The sequence below is a fragment of the Balaenoptera borealis genome (assembly GCF_965194805.1).
Source record: "Balaenoptera borealis genome assembly, chromosome: 1".
In the NCBI taxonomy this organism is placed as follows: domain Eukaryota; kingdom Metazoa; phylum Chordata; class Mammalia; order Artiodactyla; family Balaenopteridae; genus Balaenoptera; species Balaenoptera borealis.
Genome location: NC_138860.1, coordinates 43,619,776 through 43,638,057, shown reverse-complemented (window position 1 = coordinate 43,638,057; position 18,282 = coordinate 43,619,776). Strand labels below are relative to the sequence as shown.

The following is an 18,282-nucleotide window of genomic DNA, read 5'->3' as shown; positions in this document are numbered from 1 at the left end:
TGGTCTTCCCTCTGTATTTTCCTGTGTCCTAATCTCTTTTTTTTTAAAGTTTTTATTTATTTATTTATGGCTGTGTTGGGTCTTCGTTTCTGTGCGAGGGCTTTCTCTAGTTGCGGCAAGTGGGGGCCACTCTTCATCGCGGTGTGCAGGCCTCTCATTATCGCGGCCTCTCTTGTTGCGGAGCATGGGCTCTAGACGCACAGGCTCAGTAGTTGTGGCTCACGGGCCTAGTTGCTCCGCGGCATATGGGATCTTCCCAGACCAGGGCTCGAACCCGTGTCCCCTGCATTGGCAGGCAGATTCTCAGCCACTGAGCCACCAGGGAAGCCCCTTAATCTCTTTTAAGGGCAACAGTCATATTAGATTAGGGTTCACCCTAAGGACCTAATTTTAACTAAATTACCTCTTGAAAGACCCTAACAACAAATAGAGTCACGTTGTGAGGTACTGGAGGGTTGGGACTTTAACATGTGAATTTGGGGTTTGGGGAGGTGCCCCTAACAGCCAGTAAACTGAGTGATGAGCAAACTCTGCCAATACAGTGATGCGGAAATCACAGCAAGTCAGGAGCCAGAGAGCAGACCCCACACGTCACTCCATGGAGTGTGGCCAAGGATGAGAGGTGGCACAGGGGAACACTCTGGAGGACTTTGTGAGACTGTGGGAGGATGACATGGGTCTCAGACCTGAAGGAGTGGTTGCTTGAGTCACTAAAAAATATTTGTTGCAGAACATAATAATTTAACCTAATTTTAATAGATTAAAGCCTAAATGATTTTTAAATTGGGAGCAAGGGTCAGATGGTGGGTTTCTGAGTGGGGGTTTATTTAAGTAGAACAAGGCAGCAAACCTTCTAGAACTTAAACCCATGAGTTTCTGCACAGGGCTTGAGCATTCATGTTCTCCAGCAGTGTTTCTCAGGCTCAGCACTACTGATTATTTTAAGCAGAATAAGTCCTTGTTGGGGGAGGGGAGGGTTGCTCTTCTATGCATTGCAGGATGTTGAGCAGCACCCCTCTAGCCACTAGATGCCAGTAGCAACTGCCCCAGTTTTGACAACCAAAAATGTCTCTAGACATTACCTAATGCCCCAGAGAGTAAGGAATTCAAAATTGTTCCAGTCAAGAACCACTGTTCCATAGGTTCTGTCTTAATCCATTTGAGCTGCTATAACATAAATACCACAGATTGGGTGGCTTAAATAACAAACATTTCTCACAGTTTTGGAGGCTGGAAAGTACAAGATCAGGGCACCAGCATATTCGGTGTCTGGTGAGGACCAGCTTCTTGGTTCATAGATAATCCATCTTTTTTGCTCTGTCCTCACATGGTGGAAGTGGGGAGGGAGCTCTTTGAGGTCTAAGAAGGGCACTAATCCCACTCATGAGGGCTCCACCCTCATGACCTAATCACCTCCCAAAGCCTCCATCTCCTCATGCCATCAGCCTGGGGATTAGGTTTCAACATATGAATTTGAGGGCAGGACAAACATTCTATAGTAGGTTCCATTTCATAAACTCCAGGCACACTATCTCTATTCTCACAACAACTCTGTGAAACAAGTATTATACACATTTCTTTTGGATTAAGAATCACAGACTCATTGATATTTGCTCACTTTCACATACCTGACTCTCTAACCTATACCTTTTTTAATAGGCTGTCTCCATGCACTAGAATAAAAGGACAATCGAATTCCTGTAACTGACAGTGACTCTAATTCCCAGAACTGGGGAAATGAAAATACCTTAGGTTCCAGATCCAGAGAAGAGATCACATAGTAGTGAAAATGAGGCCACTTTTCACATCTAGCTGCACGTGTAAGCAGCAGCATTGGGCCTCCCCTAGGCTCCTTCTTGCTGCAGCCTGACAGACATCTGTCAGGTAGACACTCAAAACTGGCAGGGTATGAAAAACACACCCAGCCCTCTGAGATGTATCAGGCAAGCACAGCTTGTCAGCCTGTCAGTTACCGTCACGACGGTGCCAGACTGATTTGGGTTCTTTCATCATTACACATGAAGTACTTTGTGTTTGCAGGGAAACCCTTTTGGGAATCAAAGTCCTATTTCTTTTTTTGAAGGTTTCTTGGATGGCAGAGGTAGTTCATTGCTTCAGAGGAAGTGGAATAATAAGCAATCTGTCTAAAGAATACTCAAAGAATGGGCTGAAAGCCTGTTTGCCATGCTAAAGGGTCACTTGTTTATTCATTCACAACTTTCACGGAACCCCTAATGTGTGCCCAATCTTGGGCCAGGCACAGGAAACTCAGTGATGGACACAACAGGCTCCTTGCCCCCAAGAGTCTCACTGGCAGCTGCAATGAGACGCTTAATCAATTAACTTGAATACAATGGTGCTCAGGTGTTCAATCTCAGAAGAAAGGCTAAGGAACCATATTAGGAACAAAAAGGACAGGGGTTACAAATTCAGGGATGTTTGCTTAATTAAATCATGATATGAGCTGTTCTAGTCTACTGGTAATTCAGAGTAAAAGAAACCCACTGGATTGGAATTATAATCCCCTTTGATTCTTCCCCCTATAATCAATGCTTTAGTCCCCACTGCTTCCATCTCATTCAGTCCAGACAACTGTTTGAATCACCACCCAATAATTGTGTACTATTCTTCCTGCAACAATTCTTTATCATTTGTCTTATCTGCAAATTGTTAATCTATCCTGAGTAATTCTTTCTCCTATTTCGTGCTTTTCTTCTTTTGTGTTTACCAAATGCTCTCACTTTCTTCCGGTTTTAGTTGCTTTTTATTCCAACTATGAAACATCCCACTCCCACTGATAATTCTCTGCTTTTCTCTTTTAGATTTTCTGGTATGAGTTTGCATTCTTTCAGCAAAAGACATTGAGAACTAAATAGAGCCAGACATATTTCTGATTCTTCTAACTTTACCTTATTGTGGCTGCAACAACAACTCAGGTGAGATTTCCACAAGGACTTGTTTAAAGCCCTGTGTATGCGGAATCGAAATTGAGGAGAACTGCAAGCGTTGATCTACTTTGTCCTTTCAATGTGAAATGGCATCTTCACTTTGAAGCTGCAGTTTCTATGGCACTACAATTGATTTTGAGTTTAAAGTGATTATAAAGGAAACAGATTAGAAGCCAACAGTAGGACTGAGTGAGTTAAATCGGTCAATGAAGTTGATTTTGCCACAAATCAAAGGTAAGACAAGATTGGAACAAATAGAGCTAAGTGTTTAGAAGCTAGTGTTTTATGATCTGAAGGAGAAACATATAAGCCCTGTTTGTTAATAGCTTTTTAAATTAAAATAACCTAACTTGATGCTCTGACATAACAATGACGTATGTGGTCAGATCATCTCATATACAACTCTACCCCTAGTTTTGCCAGACAAGTAAAGAGAAATAAGAAAAAAGGGGTGTCCTTTCCCAGCCCCTAGCTGGTCCAGCACGTGTGCCATACACAGACAGAATCAGGCTGAGTAATTCAGGTGCTCAACACCTATGATAAGAAGTAGAAAGAAGTACAAGAAAACAGTCCATTTGCCTCATTTATTTTTCCACCTGATTTTTTCTCTCACCTTGTGGGTAACAAAGCAAGAGAGTGTTCCTCATTCATTTGCACCCCCTCAACAGCAAGGGGTAAACTCCAAAAAATATATCTAAAAGTGAGTCTTTCCTTCACCTTACATGCATCATCTGCTCAACCAAACTGGCAAGACCTATTAGTTTTGAGCACTTACTATTTTCCAGACATGATTTTTAGTGCTTTATCTACATTTATATACTTTGTACTCTTATAATCAATACAAAAATCTATGAAGTAGGTCTTGATATCCTCATTTTACAGATTAGAAAACTGAGGCTCAGAGAATTTAATGAACTAACCCAAGGTTATCCCATCCATACTAAGTGATCAAACTGGGATTTGAATCAAGGTCAGTGTGACTTTACACTCTCCTGAGCATTCCTCCTGGCATGCATGGATACAAACCTGGACTGCCTCCCTCTTCTGGGACCTGCCATATGCAATTCTCCTGGAATGCTATTCCTGTTCATTTCCATCCGTCTAGTCCTCCCTTTCCCTCAAGGTCTCAACTCAACTCCCATCTCTTTCACGGAGCTTAGACCAGCCTTTCCAGTAATCAATTGCCCCTCTGAAATCTATGGTGCTTCTTTACTTAGCATTTAACAGACACAACCTTCTGTTGTTCATTTGTTCTGCAGCAGGGGTTAGAAGCCAACATAAGCTGTTCATCCACTGAATATTCAGACAGTTTGGGGCTGTAAGATGCATGATGACAGAAACTACGACTGTTTCATCAACCAGTATATCGCCAAGGACTAGTAGAGTAACTGACACATAGTAAGTACTCAATATATTTTATCAAATAAATACATATGTAGAGGGACGTTAAGGTTGAGAAAGCACAAAGATCTACATGCCTAAAAAGCAAAGCAGCATTTTGTGAAAGTAATTTATTGTCAGCAACAATTAATCCAAGCCCAGTGGGTCATGTAGGAAAAGAGGGGTAGTTTTAAGTGCCACCTGAAGTATTTTGTTCCCATTTTCTCTTAGCCCATCAATCACCACCTTACCCAATAACTCTAGCAGAACTTAGCCGAAAATCCCAGGGACTTAGAGTTTATAAAGTGAATAAATAAAAGTGCTGTTTTATTAAGATCTCTGTCAGGCACAGAGCACACAAAGTGCTGCTTCTTTTTAGCCCAGGCAATAGGCCATAGCAACAAGTAGACACGGAAAGCATTTTCCTCTCTTGAACAGAGCAGTCATCCAGGAAGCAGAGATGCATGAGATGTGAGAAGGGAGAAGACCATAAAAGCCTGAGTAGGGGGCTAGATTGACTTACACATGGAAAGAAGACGAGAAGACAACATTACAGATCTGTGCTAACAAGAGACATCCCTGAAGAGCCAAAAGCAGGATAGAGAACATGGTAGCCTCTCAGGGTGGCCAAGATACCTGCCCAGTAAAGGCATAATGAAGAACTCCTGGACTCTACCTCGTAGACAAGAAACCTCTGTTGGTTAGCACAGGTGAGATACTGCCTCAGAGCTTCCTGAACTAGCTGGGAAATTTTGAGGTGGGAATGGCAGGCCAAACTACGCATAGTAGATGAGCTGGAGAAATATTGCTGGTTTGGGATTTGCTTTTTATGAACTTTTTTTTTCTGTATAGCCTGGATATACTCTGGTTATAACAATATGTGCCCTGACTTCTGTATAAGATTGCAATCCCTGAGAAGTTGGAAAACATATTATATTCATTTTGGTGTCCCCAGGTCTTGGCAAGATGTTCTCTATTAGATCCTTCTAAATAAACATTTGATGCAAAGATGATAATGGTGATATGAATCTTAAAGGGATCATCAAAAGACACCTTAGTTTTCTTACATACAGTTGTTATTGTTGAATTTTTTAAATGTTTTGCTTCTGCTCCAAAATGTTCCAGTAATAGTATATTCATTACGACAAATAATTATACCTTAATCAACCAAGGACACCCCCCCGAAAAAAAGCTTTTTGTATTTTTAAAAGAGTCTTCAGTGCATATTCTGTTGCCTCAGAGAATGACATTTGGAGGAATCCAGGGTCAAGCAAACTTGCCAAAAACTACATAAACACAGTCCCCCTAGACATCACAAAACAAAGTAGAGAGCTCAACCTTTTCCAAAGGAAAACAGATAAAACATGAAAACAATCTGGCCACTGCAGGGGCCCATTTGTCCCACAGTAGAATGTCAGATGCAGCTAAAGCAACAATAGTTTATGAGATTCTGAGTTACCAGGAAACAGAGTCTCTTTTCTACACTCTAATGACTTTTCAGCACACTGTGAAAGCTGGAATTTTGATATTCAGACCTGGATGGGAGAAGATGACTCTTAGTGACCCTCCTCCCCCAGAAGTTGAGATAGTGGTGTCCTAATATAGACTATCCTAAAAATAGGTGGGTATTCTTTTGAAACAGAGCATTAATGATAGTGGAAAGTGGAAATCGGTTAACCCTTGTGAGAGCTTCCTCAGAATAAAATAAAGTCCCTTTTATCATCCTGTGGATCTTAAGTCATTAAACTTGCCAGACCAGCTTCTGCTCCAAATGATAGAAACATAACTTAACCTTGCATGGCAAAAGGGGAGACCTTTCGGCAAATATCCCTAGGTTGAAGTTGGACTTAGAGAAAACTGGGGCAGGGGCGGGGGATGGGGAGGGGGGCTAACATTACCACGATTCTCTCCAGTCTCTCAAGACAGTTTCTCTCTTGAGTTGCAACTTCCTTCATTCAGACTGGCTTTATTTAGAGGGTCAGAGCACAACCGTTTACTGTTCCTCACTTCATAGCCCACAGCATCAGTCATCACCCCAAAAGACTACCTCTCTTCCCTCAGTCCAATATGAAAAGACCCTAGAATGGACTGGCTCAGCTTGGGGTCCATGCCCACCCCTATGCCCAGACAGATGGGTGGGTAACTATGATGTAAAACTTCCACCAGGAACACATGATACAAGTGGAGATTGGAGACATTTCCAAAAGGAAGAGGAATACTATTCCAGAAGTAAGGAGGGCAGTTGGGTAGATTTTAATAGTGGTCCACTGGATCATCATATTCTAAAACTTTGATTTTAAAAAAAGGAATATTATGCATTTAAAATTAATTTCATGTACTATCCAGGAAATTTTATCTGGATTTCAATTTTCTTGTTTTTTTTTTTTTTAAACCATTCTGCTATTCATCCAGGCAATCAATAAATTGCTGACTAAGAACCTTATAAGCACAAAAAAAGAATCTTTAAAACAAAATAAATAAGAAAGCACACTAAGCACTTTTTTTTAATGCTAAATGTTCTCCTCCCTATAGTCTAACCAATCCATAACTCATGCCCTATACATAGTTCTCACCTTTGCATACAGACTGCTTTCTCTGAAATATTCTTTCTTGTTGCCTCTATTCACCTCTCCCTTCTTTCAAAATCAGGCTAGAAGCTCACTTTCTTCATGAAGCTTTCTATGATTAGTCTGACTTCTTTACTCAGCTACTCAGTGCTTTTGTTGCAGTATTTGCTCTATTATCTTAAGTTTGTTCTTACAATCAGGAAGCTTTATTTTTTCTATGAATATCAGAATCCTGTCTCTTGAAAATGCTAAGTACCAAGTGTAAGTGTTGAGTGTGAAAGAGTAAATTATACATGGCTTTCACCTATGGTTCAAAAAGAAAAAAGATACTAAGGCAAAAATCTAAGGGTATACTCAGGAGAAAAAAATAAATATATTATTTTTCATAAATAATTGTCATTAAAATGAATATCCCTAATAGCAAATACAGTTCCAAGCCTCAGCTTATTTCAGGCAAAATTCAGTACAATGTCCTAATTCAACTGTGGTTACCGGGTGGGTGCCGCAATGTGCCAAGTACTGTGTTAGGCAGCTCTGGAACGACAAAGATGAGAAAAAAGAAACTGCTTATCACGAAACTCTTAATTTAGCAGAATTGAAAGATCATGGTTGTGGAAAAGCTGAATTAAAGGTGGATTGGAGAAGGAAAGTAAATATTGGAAGATAAGCCTTCCCCAACTTTCCCCAACAGATCTGGCTGACACTTCCACTGTACCTTTTGCATGTTCCCGTTACAACCTGTGTAATGGTTTCTCTCCTTGTTTTTCTCCTTTCCATCTACTCCTCACTCACAACCCCACTCTTACCTGGGCATAAGCTGTGCCCACTTATATTTGTATATATTTCCATGATGCATTCAATAAAAATCTATTGAACAAGTGAATGAATGCATGCATGCATGCTGACATGATTTAGATGCAGACAGTAAAGTGCCCTATACACTTTGCTCAAGGGATGGTATTTTATTCTGTAAGCAGTAGATAGGCATCATAGCTTCCCAAAGGGGAAGATCAAATTTGTATTTAATAAGAAATACCTGGGGTCTTCCCTGGTGGCGCAGTGGTTGGGAGTCTGCCTGCCAATGCGGGGGACGCGGGTTCGAGCCCTGGTCTGAGAGGATCCCACGTGCCGCGGAGCAACTGGGCCCGTGAGCCACAGCTGTTGGGCCTGTGCGTCTGGAGCCTGTGCTCCGCAACAAGAGAGGCCGCGATAGTGAGAGGCCCGCACACTGCGATGAAGGGTGGCCCCCGCTCGCCGCAACTGGAGGGGGCCCTCGCACAGAGACGAAGACACAACACAGCCAAAAATAAAATAAAATAAATAAATAAAAATTAAAAAAAAAAAAAAGAAATACCTGGTTGCAAGCAAAGTATGTACTGGGTGAGGCAGGAGGAGTCTGGAGGCCGTTATAATATTATAGACAAGAGATGAACTAGTTCAGACAAGGCTCTGAACTAAGGCAGTAATAATGGGGATGGAGAAGCCAGGACAAATATTTGCAAGATAGAATTTGGTTTCTGCATGGATATGGAGATGAACGAAGAGTCCAGGATTAAAACCATTTTGATGTGAACTAAAGAATCTGGGCAATTCTTTAAAAACTGTTGCAGCAGGGCTTCTCTTTGTGCAAACAGGGATGATTGATAGTGTAAGTTGCACAAGCCCACATAATCAGCATCCCTTGTCAATGCCAAATTTGTCTTACCCTTGAATTACCAACACCTGCACTAAGATAGACTTGGCTCACGAATTTTGTGAACTGCCGAAGTACCTGTTAATTTTATAACTTACATAATTATTCCCTTTCTTGTCTCTTAAATGTCAAGGTTCCTGAAGTAATAGCAGAGTAGCAAATTAAGTAACTTACTGAACTTATGAAGTCCTAACTATTTAGGCAAGCTTTCAACATCAGCAACTTCTATAGAGTAATATGAGTTTTTGGAATCTACCCCCAAAAGGATGCCTCTAACAAGGTGTAATTATTTCACTGAAGTTGGAAAATGATTTGCAAGCACAAACTGGAGTGTTGTTTCATCTCAACCCCCTGCAGGTGTGACCCGCCCTGACATACGCTGGGAGCCCATGGGCCATTTTGTTCTAAGGAACAGTTTCAAAAGGAACAACTGGACCAGTAAGCTCAAACACTTCAGATCCATGAGTAACACAGAAGGATTAGGAAGTAGATATTGTCAGCTTTATTCAGTTCTCCACCCCTACATGGGTCTAGAGAGAATGCTGTGGGCTGAGGAGGAAAAGATATTAGAGACAGAATAGATACAAACCATGAGAGTTAACCATTAACAAGAGAGGCGGGAAAGCGGCGTCCTTACCCCTCCCTTCTTCAAGCTCAGCCTCCATGGGGAGCCAAAAATACCTCCAGCCCTCCAATTAAATTGTTAAACTCGAAGTTGGGAGAACCTGGGCCTCCATATTCCGGGGGAAATCCTTGGAAAGGAATTGGCTATGCCAGTGTGGTGTGGGCACCATAGAGTATAAAGGAGAGGGTTGCATTTGCAGCAACATGGATGGACCAAGAGATTATCATACCAAGTAAAGTAAATCAGACAAAGAAAGACAAATGCCGTATGATATCACTTATATGTGGAATCTAAAATATGATACAAATGAACTTATTTACAAAACAGAAACAGACTCACAGACATAGAAAACAAACTTATGGTTACCAAAGGGGAAGGAAGGGGGAGGGATAAATTAGGAGTTTGGGATTAGCAGACACAAACTACTATATATAAAATAGGGAACCAACAAGGTCCTACTGTAGAGCACAGGGAAGTACATTCAGTATCTTCTAATAAACTATAATGGGGAAAAAAAGGAGAGGGCTGGAGACAACCTAGGAGACTCTTTCTGCCCTGGAATCAGTGGGAGCACATCCAGAGGTTGTTGTGGCCCCCCAGACTGGGTGCCGCAGTTGGCCAAAGCACAGAGTGCTGGTGGGTTACGGAGGAATTACAGCAGGGGCACTAACTCAGAGACTATAAAGTGGCCTGTCCAGTAGGGATTCCGCTGTTAAAATGCCACAGGCACCATTATGGTGGAGACAAGCTGGAGAGTCAAATGAATGGACAACAGCAGGCCAGCAAGACAAATCCAAGTCAGGAAATAAAACACCTCCCCACCGTCTGCAGAGCCTTCTGAGCACAGCGTAAAATCCTGGGAAAAGTAAGGTGTAGCTGAATAACCTCAAATCTGAAATGAGAGACAACAAACTTAAACACAGCTGAGTTTCCCTGATAATGACTAAATTTAAATGTTTGCATCAGAAACAATGGGGGCTTGAGATATAAATTTTTATTGACAAGTAAAGGAATTTACATATTTGCTCACCTGAGTAAAAGTAACTATGAAATCTGCACATAAGTTCATAACACAGAGGTCAAGGACAGGAGCTCTAGCATAAGACAGACCTAGATTTGAAGCCAGCTTTGCCCACTACCAGCTATGTGGCTATAAGCACATCACTTGTGCTCTCTAAGCCTGTTTCCTCATCTTACATGACATTCTCATCTGACTCAGACTTCTGATATTTATTTATTTACAAAATTTAATTCCTTGCCCATTGTTGGGAAAATTAATAAAGTAGTCTTGTTCAGGCTTCAGAGGCAGAAGCAGGCCTCTGACCGACCTGTGACCCTGCCTGGACTTCGTGCCTGCTTGCTCACCTAACAATTGCTGCTAGCAAGTCAAACGGAGCTTACGACAAGAAAGGGAGTGCGTCTTGGAATTTCTTGAGCCCTGGGGACCTGGCCAGTCCCCCAGGGTCTGGAAAATCTTGTGACTCACATGGTGAAACTAACAGCATTGTTACAATTGAACCAGAGCTGCATTTTTGTGCGTAAACTGATAACATCAGTTTGCCACCTGGAATTATAAACGGAAGCCCCCAGAACTCCAACCCGTGGGGTGGACGCACCGCCTGGGACCCTTCCCAACTAGGGCTCCAGATTGCTGTTACTCGGAACTTCCCAGCTGCTGTTTGGATCTGGAAGTAGGTGTCGGCTCAATTTGGTGATGTATACCCTGTTAACGTTTTTCTAATATTCTTATTCTTTTCCCTCTAATGATTGTATATTAAAATTAAGTTAAATCACCTTTCATTAAAGAATTGATTAAAGCCGTTTATTTGTGTGAGACGAGTGGTTATTTTGCCAGTGAATCCAAGGAACCTTGAAACTGAAAGCAGGCTTTCAGCAAAACACCCATGTCTCTGACTGGGCCTGGTAGGTAGATTCTATCTTGTGTTCCAGATCTCTTTTCCTGTTCTATATCTGTGGCACCCAAGATCCTTATTTTCTAATTTCTGGCTCTAATTTCCAATTGCTCCTTTTCTAGGCCTTCCTAACCCAGAGCTATTCCCTCACAAAAATTAACCCAGGCAGGAGCGTTCAGCCAAGCCCTGTACCTGAAACCCCAGTCTCTGACATCATTGTTGGAGTAGCCTTCCTGGAGGGGATGGACTTTCAATTTAGTTGATTCTGCTCTGATTTTGAGTGTAGAATCACAAAGATTTTAGGAGGAGAATAAAGTGATGGGATTAGATGGTGCTTGTAAAGCATTTGGTGTTAAAAACTTTAGATGTCAGTGCTGTTAATAGAACCCTGTATGTACACCGAGTTCCCAGAAAATAAAATAATAAAGGACAGAAAATATTCATACCAGCGGGGAACATAAGCCTATCAGAAGGTGCAAGATGAAGCACACAGAACCAAGTCACAAGCAACACATGCAGAAGCCAACTGTGCTTTACTGTTCTCATCACCTTTGGATTTATCAGATTGGTCTTAGTAGAAAATCTTTATGCCAACTTGCCCAGGATCACTCAATATGGAAATTATGTCATTGAAAAGAAGCTTGCACCCTACTGATTTCCCTATATCCATTCCAAACATTCCCAGGACAGCTAAGGCCCTCTGGATTCTCCTTCCCAAACTCCCTTTCCTTTCCCGCAGGGTGAATCAGAATCCTTAATTTGCTATTTTTCATTGACATGAATTTCTCTGTTCTTTAAGGCCACGAGCATATATTCCTAAACTATATACATAATGTTGTTTTATAAGTAGTTCAACTATGTATATTTTATTTATTTGTTTATATCCTTACTTCTTATACAAAGGATTTGGGGGGGGTGACTTATAATGAAACTAGAAATCACAAAAATCATAGTAAAATATAAATTAGAATTAAAAAATTAATAACAGAAAGAATACAAATAAAAGTAGCTAATTAAGATTTGAGAAAAGTAGAGAAATAAGCAAAGTGATTATTATTCATAATGAAATATAATAAAACTGAATTACTATTAGAATATTATAATTTAGACATGTCAGACTATTCAGATTTTAGTTTAAAGCATGGTGGGTTTCCCGAAATACATATAGATGTGAAATTCCCCATGCTTTCTCATGGAATGATGACCATCTTTTCTGTCTTTCATCTCCCCCTAGAATATCCCATCACTGGTCCTTACCTTTGGAAGGAGAGATACGATCAGGGTTGTGGAGGATACAGTCAGGGTAGAGGACAAAGCTAGTAACAAGAATAATTACTAAGACTTACTGAACACTTACTGTGAATCAGGCACTGTGCTGAGCTCTATAAATATAATCTTTGATATAATCCTCACAACAATCCTTGGAGCTGCCCCATTGCACAGAAGAGGAGACTGAGACTTAGAAATGATAGGCATTTGCTCGAGATTAAACAGTTAGTAGGTGGCCATCCTGGATTTCAAGATTTGGTGGATTGATTGATAATCCATGTACGTGTGTTAAACCACTGTGCCAGCCTGCCTGGAATCCCCAAATTCACACCTCTACCACCTCAGGTGCATTTGTAACTTCTGTCTTGGCAATCAAAGCCTGAGCATAACCATACTGACATATTTCATTAATATTTTTTCAACTGCAGACTCTTCCAACTTCTGAATGGAACCTCAGACTCCTCTTAAGAGGTGACAATGTGCATTCAGGTTGTCCTGAATCAATGGGTGTCAAAGCCCTGGCAACTGTTGCCCTCTTCCTCCCTTAGAGGCCTGAGCCAAACTTCCCAGAGGAAAACTAGAACCCTCTTCCTCAGCTTTAGGATCAATTACATTAGATATAGAGACTTTGTCCTGGAGATCATGGACCCCAAAATCTAACCACTATGCCCCTGTGAACAAAATGCATCCCTTTTGAAACTCTTGGGAGATTTTGCTTCTTTTGTTTAGGGAAAAAAAAAAAAAAACATTGAAAATGTTAAGAACTTATCCACCTTACTAGAAAATACTTAACGTTGAAAATACCTCAAGAGGCACATCTGAAAACAACAGAAATAGATATTTTACATTTTACATTCAGCCTATTTTCCTTTACTTAATTGATTCCATTATTCATGTTTTCCATACCCCAAAACTTACTGATTTTTTTCTTAATGCTTATGCACTTCAAGAATGCATAGTTATTAATCAAAGGGTCTATTCTTCACTTAGCCAAGATATCCATATTAAAGTCTTTTCATCTTCTGCCATAAATTAGTTCTTCCAGCTCCTTCATCATTTTCATTACTCATGTCCATGTTCTTTCCAAATTATCTGAGTTGCTCGAAAATTCCTATTGTTACATATTCCACAGAAACGGATACTTCACTTGCAAAATCGTGATATTATGATTCCCAAGAGCAAAGTTAAAGTGACATGGGCATTTTTTGCTTTCTGCTGCTCAAATCAGATTGAATTTGCTACCTTCCAAGATGGCAGCTTTTCAGATTTGGCTTCTTTACCAAGAATCTGTTTCTGGTTACTGTTTTTGTGCCTTAATTTGGGATAAGACTCTACCAAAAATAAGACCCTAGCTGGGTGTTCAAGAGCTAAAAAGGGCCAGAGATCTGAAACATCTGATTAAACTAATTCACCAGAGTCCATCTCAATCCCAAGAGCAAGGAGTCTAGAACTTCCAATTCCCGCCTTTTAGAAACAAGTCACAAGACTTTTTCCAGTCAGTATTAATTCAGGCATCTGTGTACAGTCATGTTCTCTGTCTCCAATCATTTCTAAGACACCATAGAGCCAAAGAGTATTTGAGGGTTAGTGGCAGAACTATTTTTATGTGAAAAGCTGGTAGAATCTCTTTGGCAAAATTTGGTCTGGGAAACGAAGAGGTATATAATTGCTAGTTAATCCTCCACTGTTTAACATTGATCACTCAATAAACACACTGGTCACCGGTCATTTTCTCCTTCCTCTCCTTCCTTCCCTAACTTGATACACAGACATTCTTATCTCTATCAAAGGATGCAGGTGAGACATAAAGAGTAGTAAAACACGAAACAAAATCAGTCTTCATTGGTTTTCTATTATGTTTCAGAGTTCTATGCTAACAGAATAGTATGCCTTCAAATACTCAAGCCAGCTTTCCTTGTTCCTAGATCTAGCAGAAGGCACTCCACAAGACACAAAGAAAACTCCACAAGTGACAGCCAACTAAGTATAGTTTCATGTTACCTGTAGACTTTATTTACTAAAGTTAGGGGCTTCCCTGGTGGCGCAGTGGTTGAGAATCTGCCTGCCAACGCAGGGGACACGGGTTCGTGCCCTGGTCTGGGAAGATCCCACATGCCACGGAGCAACTAAGCCCGTGTACCGCAACTACTGAGCCTGCGCGTCTGGAGCCTGTGCTCCGCAACAAGAGAGGCCGCGATAGTGAGAGGCCCGCGCACCGCGATGAAGAGTGGCCCCCGCTTGCCGCAACTAGAGAAAGCCCTCGCACAGAAACGAAGACCCAACATAGCCAATAAATAAATAAATAAATAAAAATTAAAAAATAAAGTTAGTATTACAGTACTTGGCTATGGACAATCAAGAATGAGATATAAGCAAATCACCCTTACCAGGAAAACCAGCTATAACTGGCAGGATAGAGAATTAAGTATCACCTCCTAGAATCAGCCTAATAAAAGAATCACAGTGTATTAGGAATGGATGTTTTCTACTGAAACTCCAATTACTACTAAATATGCTAAATCTTGAGGTAGAACTTTGGCCACTCATTAATGAATTTGCCAATCCATTGTAAAGCACCATAGACCCACTGCAATGAAATCCTACCATCTAAAAAAATATAAAACATGTGATTATAATTTGTGAATAAGCTGACTCTCTTCTGAATCAGAAGTAATAATGTAACCAATGCATCAGTGATCATGCAGATAATTTTGTCTTCTCATCAATTACCTTTCTCTATACTTTAACCCCAAATTACTACAAGCTATAAGCAAATCTTGAACATTGTTATTTAAATCAGACAGGTTTACAGTTTGAGTTATAAGGAGGCTAAAATTTCCAATGGGATCTTGAGTGTAATTAGCAGTTACTCTCTAATTAGAAGCTTCTGGATGTTTTCTATTGTGGTCCTGAAATTAATTATCAAAGAGTTAGCATCCAACTCTGGCAACTGATCTCCATGCTCTAAATGAAGCCGTGGTTACTGCTGCCGATTGAATACTTATTTAGCAAAATTTTGAGAGACTGGAAATTTAAGAATTTGGAATCTTCTCATCAGAATCTTCTAGGCTACTCAAACATGAGAGCTAATAATGAATGTAATATTTCTTTGGTAACTAAGGGTCTAAGTAGATTTAGAGTCAATCTGCAAAACATTCACTGGTGACCCCAGTGCGATAATGTACATGTAATTGAGATCACTCTATACATAAGCCTTCAATGCATGCCATGAAATTCCCATTTCATTTCAGCTGATATGACAGTCATGTACTAATTTCTGTCATTTATCTTGTTCTGCAAAAGCACAGGATTGAAAAAAACCTAGCTAATTAACAAGTCTCATTAGCTTTTTACTGGCCGGTACTGCTGAGTTGTTGTTCTGTTCAGCACGATTTTCTTTGGCCTGACACACAGAGAACAGATGGCAGAATCATCCCTGAGGATGACAAGTTGTGACAATTGTTATAAACATGAAGCGAAAGAAACTCAATGCCTCTGATTTGTCAAGTGATTTCTAACCATTATTTCATTTAACCCTCAAAGTAACCCTATGAGATATAAAATATTATCCCCATTTTTAAGATAAGAAAAACTGAGGCTCAGCAAAGTTAATTAAATACAAGCTGTCCAGGGGTGAGCAGAGAAAGTGGAGTCAATGGTATAGCCATAAAGAAAGGAAGATCTCTTCTCCTTGAATGAGCTCTTCAAGTAGCTGCCTTGGCTGTGTCTGAACATCCCGATAGTTAGAAGTGTATGAACCAAACCAGCAGGGGTCTGAAAATCCGGAAGCCCTTCTGAGGGTGCCTGATGTCGGTGACAGAGTCCCAGAGAAGCCATCTCCTCCACAAGCCAATGCACAGGCTAGTAGAGGTGGGGCGCAGTGAATGCTAAACACCCTTTTGTAACACTTTCACCCAAAGTGCTAACTACATACCTGAAGGTTGGTGCCAGTTCTGTAGATCCAGCCTTCCCTGATGTTCTTTAATAACATTTGCCTATATTAGAATTCCAGGTGGGAGATGAAGAACCTCATTCCCCAACAGCACTGTTCTGACAAGAGATTGTCAGGAATGTTGAAATAGCCAGAGCAGAAGCGTGGCAGGTGAAAGGAATGACCTCAGGGTGCATGAAGGCACTGCCGTGACAAAGCTGTTTCAGACTCCAAGAGACAGTACTAACAACCTGGAGAGTGGCGTGGCAGAGGAGCTGGGAGCCGGCCCTTGTCAAGCAAAGGTTTCAGGCCAACATCACATCACACGATGATAAGCCCTACAAATGGCTCTGGCCACACATCAAAGCACAAACAAATCCCCTGCTCCAAGACATTCTGTGTAACACATCTCGCAACCCTTCAAACTCAAAGGAGGTGGGTTTTTAGAGATGCTATCAGCTCTTTTACATCTACACTCAACTTGTAACTTTTATGTATGTGGAGGTTTAGACTCAATAATTGCAAGCCCTAGGACGGTAGCAAATTGTTCCTGTGGGGGGGGGGGGAGGAAAGACGGCAAAGGAGTGCTGATATGTACCATATTTGTAGTGCTACAGCTCAGGAGCAGGAAACAAAGACAGAAATAAAGGATTGCTCCTCCTTCCGGGATGGCCCACACTTCTCACGCTGCCTTCCCTGCTGCCCCAAAGAAACAAATTTAGGCTTAATGCTTCCATGATCTGGCTATTGTAAATAGTGCTGCAATGAACACTGGGGTGCATGTGTCTTTTTGGATTATGGTTTTCTCAGGGTATAAGCCCAGTAGTGGGATTGCTGGGTCATATGGTAGTTCTATTTTTAGTTTTTTAAGGAACCTCCATACTGTTCTCCATAGTGGCTGTATCAATTTACATTCCCACCAACAGTGCAAGAGGGTTCCCTTTCTTCCACACCCTCTCCAGCATTTGTCGTTTGTAGATTTTCTGATGATGCCTGTTCTAACCGGTGTGAGGTGATATCTCATTGTAGTTTTGATTTGCATTTCTCTAATAATTAGTGACATTGAGCAACTTTTCATGTGCCTCTTGCCCACCAACAGACGAATGGATGAAGAAGATGTGGTACATATATACAATGGAATATTACTCAGCCATAAAAAGGAACAAAATTGGGTCATTTGTAGAGACGTGGATGGACCTAGAGACTATCATACAGAGTGAAGTAAGTCAGAAAGAGAAAAACAAATATCATATATTAACACATATATGTGGAATCTAGAAAAATGGTACAGATGAACCAGTTTGCAAGTCAGAAATAGAGACACAGATGTAGAGAACAAACGTATGGACACAAAGGGGGGAAAGCGGGGAGCGGTGATGGTGGTGGGATGAATTGGGAGATTGGGATTGACATATATACACTAATAGGTATAAAATAGATAACCAGCAAGAGCCTGCTGTATAAAAAAATAAAATTAAATTTTAAAAAAAGAAACAAATTTAGGCTTATGGAGCCCTGATTTATCGCAATCTGAATCTTCTCTCCCTTTCGCCCCAAACCTGATACTCCTATAAAAAAAGATTCCTCTCCCTAATAACGATTTGGAGCAATCATTTTGTGTTCTTTTTTTTTTTTTTAAGATTATGCGAAAATACCAATAACACAAAGAGCAATTTCCTGAAAATTGACATTAATTGCAATATAGAAGAACTTAACATTTCTCCCCTTCACCATATAAAATCTTTGGCCTATAGTTCATCTTCAATTATGTCAGAATAGTTTCAGAATCAAAATCAATTCATCCTCTTCAAGATCCTCCTGCGTCAAGTCTCCAGGCAGGGGCTCTAGTATACACGATCTTTGAGATTTTGTCCTCAAAACAGCCCTGGGAAGCAAGTCTTATGACCCACTCCCACAAATGGGGAAACTGAGGCAAGGAGGGTATAAGCATCCAGC

General features: G+C 40.8%; 1 long non-coding RNA gene across 1 annotated transcript; it reads right to left on the bottom strand.

Annotated features, from left to right (window-relative positions):
- Positions 1 to 36: 36 nt before the first annotated feature.
- Positions 37 to 12,694, bottom strand: LOC309633564. The gene is made up of 2 exons (XR_014247615.1): positions 8,250 to 12,694; positions 37 to 7,931 (listed from the first exon to the last, which is right to left on the bottom strand). It is a non-coding gene; the product is annotated as an uncharacterized lncRNA (long non-coding RNA).
- Between the last annotated feature and the right edge of the window lie 5,588 nt (positions 12,695 to 18,282).